The sequence below is a fragment of the Ipomoea nil genome, unplaced genomic scaffold, assembly GCF_001879475.1.
Source record: "Ipomoea nil cultivar Tokyo-kokei standard unplaced genomic scaffold, Asagao_1.1 scaffold1161, whole genome shotgun sequence".
NCBI classification, from domain to species: domain Eukaryota; kingdom Viridiplantae; phylum Streptophyta; class Magnoliopsida; order Solanales; family Convolvulaceae; genus Ipomoea; species Ipomoea nil.
In genome coordinates, this window is record NW_017617589.1 from 103,744 (window position 1) to 109,280 (window position 5,537).

Here is a 5,537-nt window from a genome sequence, read left to right on the forward strand (position 1 = left end):
AGGTGCACGCTACAACTGGGCTTCCTGAAAAACGCTCTCCCTACCTAAAAAAGAGGGTGGAGTGGGATTCCTTGATCTTGACCTTATGGTGCGGGCATCTAGTGCAAAGCTTTGGTGGAATTTCCGCAGGGTGTATTCACTTTGGGGGAGTTTCATGACTGCTAAGTACTGCAGTCGAGTTCACCCGGTGGCGAAACTAGTGCAAAGCTCCGATTCACACACCTAGAAGCGAATGCTCAGCGTCAGGAATGAGGTAGAGACAGTCTTAGGTTGGCGCCTGACTCACGGGGATGTTAATCTCTGGTGGGATAACTGGACCGGCCTCGGCACATTAGGGCGCCTTTACCCCTTCCCGGGGGTGGAGTACTCTGGTGATCTACTGTCTGACTTCATTCAGAACGGGGAGTTGGACCTTTCACCGTATGATGATCTTCTGCCGCCTGGATTGGAGGCTGACATGTCCCGCCTTGGTCAAAGAGTAGCTGACATCCCTATTTGGTGGGTGGCTACGGACGGTTTGTTTTCCTTTTCTTCTGCAAAATCTTTGTTCAGACCTGAACCGGTGCACTCGGATCCTCTTTTGAGTGCATGTTGGCATAAGCATTTGCCCTTTAAGGTGTCATTTCTTGCTTGGCATGTGTTAAGGGGTCGCTTGCCCACTGATGATGCCATGGCTAGATTTGGGCACCTTATTGTTTCCAGATGCTAGTGCTACAATAACCCTGTTAGGGAAACTATTGATCACATCTTTTATGCGGGGGACACTGCTAGGGCTGTATGGGGATTTTTTATGGGATCACTCGGCTTGCGGTTCAGTCATCGGGGTCTACGGACGCTCTTGACTGGGTGGAAGCGAGTGGTTTCGCATAACCGTCTTGTTGCTTTTGTTATTTGCAGGTTGCCTTATCTTATCCTTTGGGAGTTATGGAAGCACAAGAACACATGCTTACATGGCAGAGGGTCGCCCAGTGTATCTCGAGTGGTGTATGGCATTGCCAAAGGAGTGGCAGAATGCCTCTTTAGGCGATGGCCGCAGGAACACATCTTGCCACCAAATTGGCCGGTCATTCTGTCCTACATAGATTCCATTGTACCGCGACACGTGGTTCGCGCTGTTAGATGGGATCCCCCTCCAGATGGTTCTATAAAGCTCAATTTTGCACATTCTGAGCCGTTGGGTGGGACTGCTGCCTTGGTACGTAATCGGGGGGTGGTTTCTGCTACGGTCTAGCCATTTCGACAGTCGACGGTTTTCAGGACTTTTTCCATGTTATGCACCACTCTCTGGAATGGTGTTTAGCCGAGGGTTTTAGGTCCCTGGTCCTAGAGTCTGTTTTGCCTGAACTTAAGGGATATGTAGACCCCACTACACCTACTCCATGGGTCTTTGACTCTGAAGTGTCACGACTCCGGTTTCTTTGCTCCTGTGCATCTGTTTCTGTTCTTCAGTGTTTGCCGCAGGGTAATCTCCCGGTGGCTGCATTGGCAGATTGGGTTGGGGATAAGGATGGGGAGTTTATTTTCTGTAGTTTTTCTGACTTACCACCGAGGGTGAGTGCGTTGCTTGTTCATGATGACGTCCCATCGGTGGTTTTTGATGATTTTGACCCGCCTTGAACTCCTGTACTTTGTGTGGGCCTGCGTGCCTGTATTTGGCCTACGAGCCGCTTCTTTATGTTCCTTATTTATCTTTCATGTACTATTACTTCATGATGGAAATGAAAAGAAAAATGAGAAAGAGATGAATAAAGAAAGAGAATTGAAAAAAAAATATGAGAAAGCGAGAAAAGAAAGAAAAGAAATGAGGGAAAGAGTATGAGAGAAAGAATGAGTGGTAAAATGAGGGATGGATAGGAAAATAAAGACTTGGGGTGAGCTAAAAACAGAGAGTGTGGGAGGTGTTCCCGGAGGCTATGAAGTCCTGCTGGCCGGGACCGAGTCTCAATGTAAGGTGTTGGCGGTACGACATGGCACCCTAGTCCGGGCTGAACGGTGCACCGGGCAGGACTAATCAAATTCGTTGACCTGGTCAGGCTTGCTGCTGGCCAATAGTAGCCGAGTCCCTTCCGGGCTACGGGGGGGACGAGACTTGGAGGCGATGAGGTTCTGCTGGTCGGGACTGAGTCTCAACGTAAGGTGTTGGCGGTACAACATGGCACCCTAGTCCGGACTGAACGGTGCACCGGGCAGGACTAGTCAAATCCGTTGACCTGGTTAGGCTTGCTGCTGGCCAATAGTAGCCGAGTCCCTTCTGGCTCCGGGGGGGACGGGTCTTAATTTGGGGGCTGCTGTTTGTTCGCGTAAGCCTGTTAATACCTATACACTCACCCTATGAAAAAGATTGAAATAGTTGGGGTCAAGGGAACAGGATGCTTGTCTGTTCTATCTTGTTTTCTATCTTTGCAGGTATTTGTTTCTTTGGCCTCTGAGGCATTGACTGGTCTATAGGCTTTTTTGGTTCCGCCTTTGCAGGCATCTTTTAAGATAGACCAGGCCTCAACGTTGATGCAAGCGGTAAGAAATTGCATCCTGGCCCGGGCTGAACGGTGGCCAGGTAGGGGTTTTTTCAAATCCGTTGGCGGTTGTCCAGGTTTGCTGCTGGCCCATAGTAGCTAATCCCGTTAGGGTTGGTTCTGGTTCGTTGCTGGTGCTGATCAGGGTTGATGCTATTGGCTGCTCTGTTTTCTTTTATATCGGTCTGTGTGCCGAAGTTTTAGCCTGTGAGCTGCCTTGTACTACTTATGCTATTTCTGGACTTAGGCCTGTGTGCCGATATTTTCCTTTATATTTAGATGGGGAGGAGGTGTGTATTATTGCTTTGTAACAGGACAGTCAATAGCACCCCGGGAGATGTTGCGGTTGTGGTTGCAGCTCGGTCAGATTGCATTATACTGTTGGGACGCTATGGTGCGGCTGGCGGGGAAGTGCTATGGCGCGTGACACGCAAGGTGGTTTTTCCCCTTGTCGCCCATCTACACATTTATATGATGGGCTGTGATGCTGACATACTATACTTGATTCTCATTCATCGAGCAGGCGTGCAGTCTACATACTACATACTACTTGGCAGCATTTTTTATTTTTAATTTTTTTTATTTTTAACTTTTTATTTATTATTACTTAGCCTAGTATTTGGTCTAGTGTTAGTGTTATGCTAGCATGGGACTTGGGGCCGCGCATGTTATAGCCCCGGGGGCCTTCGTCTGTAATCTTTATTTACTCTTTTTTAGATTAGTAAGTTGGATTTAGGCCATGTGGGGTCTAAGTCCTTTCGAACTTTGTATTTGGCTTCGGCCTCTCTTTTTTTATTAATAAAGTATGACTAAAAAAAAAAAAAAAAAAAAACCCACAATCTCCCTTGTGGTCTGATGGTATCCGGTATGGACCTTCAAATGAAAGGCCCGAGATCGATTCCCATCCCAAGCGTGGGTCGGAATATTGTTGCTAAAGCGATCCTGGGCCTTGCACTCTGTACCCTGATCCCTGGGCTTTGCGGCCTAGTCTCGGGGCCTTGAACCAAAGGCGCCTCGTGCCCTCCCCCCCTGTGCCCCACCTAACCCTGTGCATAGCGCTTAGTACTTGAAACCAACGGGAAGTCTAATTCCAGGGCACCAGAACCTGTGTGGGACGTTGTGACGCCGTGTATAACCCAGAACAGGATTACAGGGTCTACGGCGCCCCTGCGTATACGGACCGGGGATCTCAACAAGTCCTCTACACGTCAAGGAGAAACAGGGACCCATGCTGTCCCGAGAAGCGCTATGAGACGTGCCGGAACCTGGCGGGCCGTGATCTGGCGACACCAGGCGTACCAACCAGGAGCACATACCCCAGAGGTGAACCCACAGCACCGGTCGCGCAAGTCTCCGGCCGGGTTTTCCGGCGCCGGCGACACCAGGCGTACCAACCAGGAGCACATACCCCAGAGGTGAACCCACAGCACCGGTCGCGCAAGTCTCCGGCCGGGTTTTCCGGCGCCGGCAAGCTTCTGCCGAAGCTGTACACAGTATGACGCGAAGGTCTCGTTTTTTCCGAAGAGGCGATTCGATGCTTCAAGAATAGCGATCCCCTCCCTAAGCTGTCTAAGGCGTTCGTCAAGCCAAGGGCTTCTCAGTGCCATCAGAATCGACGAGATCGGACGTTGTTGGAGAAGACCGATCGCGAACCTAGGGTTTCGGCTAGTAGCCCGTCGCCGGCGATCCATGGCTCTGATGGTCCTTCTTCTGGGATCGGAGACGTCCAGGGGCCTCAGGAGGCTGATCGTGGTGCTCAGATCATTGATCGGATGCCGGGAGATGCTCCGGCGAGAATTGGTCCTTCGACTATTTGTGCGTCGATTCCGACGGAGCAACCTCGCGATGGACCTTCTGGACTCGTCGGAGACATTCGTGGGTCTCATGGTGCTGTTCGGGAAGCTCAGGTGGGGGATCGGACGTTGACGGAGAATTCGTCTCGTGAACCTAGGGTTTCTGCCACTCCGCCATTGATGGCGGTGCGAGCTTCTGTTGGCTCTTCTACACACCTCGGAGACATGCAGGAGACTCCGGGGGTTGATCGCGAGGGTCAGGGAATAAGCCGGGGACCAATCGCTGCTCCGGCGATTGATGGTTCCCTCGAATTTCTGCGCGTCGTTGCCAGCCTCCCTACCGACCAGTGATGGCAATTTTGGTGTTAAGGGGGTGCTAGGGGCTGGAATGGAGCTAAGCCATGGTGGTTTGGCCGGAAACCGATCGGTGGAGGGGCGAGGTGGCGATCGCGATGGTGGCGTTCTCGCAAAGGGTCGCGATTGCGCGACTGGGGTCACGGCGCCTTGCCTTGGCTCTGGTGGTGTCGTGATCTCAGAGGAAGGGAGGGGGAGGCTCAGTGGAGGTCATAACTCGATGATGGATGCTCCTGGCCGTAAGCTCTCTTCTTGCGCTATGGCCGTAGGCTCGTCAATCGCCGGGAGCTAAGGGGTGCGAACGGAGAAGATGGTTGCTGGGTCGTTGGCTGTTGTCTCGGTGGTGGATTCCAGGCCAGGAGATGGATTTAGTCGGCTTGCAGCTCAGCGTTGCCTTGAGGCCTTGAGCGTTTCTTTGGTGGATGCAAAAACCACTCCAAGCCCGAGGATCTTTTGGCAGTTCTGATTGCAGCCATGGAGGAGGAGGAAAGTCGAGCTAAGCTTGGTGGTTTTCCACTTCGGCCTCAGGCCAAGGTCAACCGCTTCAAGAAGTCCAAGCCTAAGCGGAAGAGGCTCCCTAACGTCGCCTTTGCCCGTGACGCCGGTGTGGTGTCGGGGAAGGGGGGTGAAACGGAGAAGGGGAAGCAGCTTGGTGGTCTCATAGCAGCCCGGTCCATGGAGCTTGGTGGTCCAATGGCCACTTGTCACCTTGGCAAGGCAGAAACTGCCGGAAGGGGTGCTGGCGTGAGTCGCAAGAGGCGAGCCAAGGCTCGTGTGAAGCCATACGAGGTGGTAACTCGTGTTTTGCAGCAGCACCACATCTCATGTAAGCTCTCATCTAATTTGGCTCTTAATTTTGGTGGAAAAAACGAGACTG

At 52.0% G+C, this 5,537-nt stretch overlaps 1 pseudogene; it reads left to right on the forward strand.

The window, feature by feature from the left end:
- Positions 1 to 232: 232 nt before the first annotated feature.
- On the forward strand, positions 233 to 1,617 carry LOC109183729 (annotated as a pseudogene).
- Positions 1,618 to 5,537: the final 3,920 nt, after the last annotated feature.